Genomic DNA, 1,543 nt, shown 5'->3' on the forward strand with positions numbered 1-1,543 from the left:
CCTCTATTTTCTTTATTTTCCATTATTTTCCTTCATATTCCTCCTCACATGCAACGTGTAACCTTTCACCCCTATTTTCTCCTAATTTCCATTATTTTCATAAATAAACGTGCCAAAAAAATCTATTTTGCCTTTTCAAAGCCTTAGCCATTGCCTTTTTCAATTTCCTTAGCCATAAACAACCAAATGAACACCCCCTACGATGTCTTGCCCAACATTCAGCTTGGAATAAGTGTCCTATAACCCGTGGTTATTATTTTTAACTTTCATTACATGGAATTTTCACTAGGGCGGTTACAAAATGACTAGCTCCTATCCCCTTTTATAGGTTTGATGGACTCTCTAGAAACCTTATTTTATTATTTTCCCTCGAAAATTAATTCAAATACCTTGAGTAGATACCATGGGAAAATACCATAGTAAATACCATGGGCAGATTCCATCCGTTTTGACCATATCAAGAAAAGAGATTATTACAAATCCTCTTGCTCTCAATAAATCCACATCTATCCATATTTGACACATTTGTATTCTAATACGAAGATCCCATGGTATTCCATGCCTCAGCAGTAAATGATCCTAAATTGATCCTTCGATACCTGGATCCGAAACAATCCTCTGTCCAATCCTGCCCGCAATAGATTCACCCAGATCCCAATGCCACCTAATTCCTCAGACATGTGGGTTATGATACCATCTCAAGCCTCCATCATTGTTCATGCCTAAGGGCCCAAGCTACAATATTCCCTTGCCTAAGAGTATCCTCCTCGGAATCATCCCATCAATAGAGTTCCAACTCATAATATCTCACAAATCCATCCAGTGGGAAGGATCTAATGCATGAATGCATGCATGTGAAATAAGTCTGCTACGTTGATGTTGCTCGATGCTCAACTCATGTTGCTCCACCCAGTGACCCAACATGATCCATTTGGAGAACTATGCCCCACTCTCCCTAATGTATAAAGGTGGGTTGGTAGTACCGCAAGACCTATCTATGTACTCTTGTAGAGGGCTGCTATGGAACTCCCAATTGTACTCCTCTTGTTTCCTTGTGAGAACTTGAGATGTTCCTCTGCACTAAACAACTTGACTGCTGAATCGGTACATACCCCTATGAGCTCCTCAATTTTTTTGTTTTCCAGTAAGACAGTGTCTCACACTGTCCATATTTTCTACTTCAAAGTCATAAGATATGTCTTGAAATGCATGATATTTCCCCGAAAGTCCTCTACTGGCGATTTTGGTGCCCTGCTAAATGTCTTTGTACCTGCTTGTACTGGATGCCCAATAATCACTACTTCAACTTAAGCCTTTGACCGAATATCTGGAAATGGCTCGCCCTGCATACTATGCTCATCATGTCAGTTCACTACTACTACCTCCTCACTTAAGTTTCCCTGAATATCTTCTCCCTAGCCTTCTCCACCTTTGGGGACAATCTGTTGTTCATCCTCTCCGGTTATGAAACATGGATTCACTGGTGGACTACTATCTACACTTGATTGTTCATATTCTTCATGGATTTCCTCGTAGATATCTA

Source organism: Pinus tabuliformis, chromosome 6 (genome assembly GCF_031772625.1).
Source record: "Pinus tabuliformis cultivar Carrire ecotype Pingquan chromosome 6, CPIR1, whole genome shotgun sequence".
NCBI classification, from domain to species: domain Eukaryota; kingdom Viridiplantae; phylum Streptophyta; class Pinopsida; order Pinales; family Pinaceae; genus Pinus; species Pinus tabuliformis.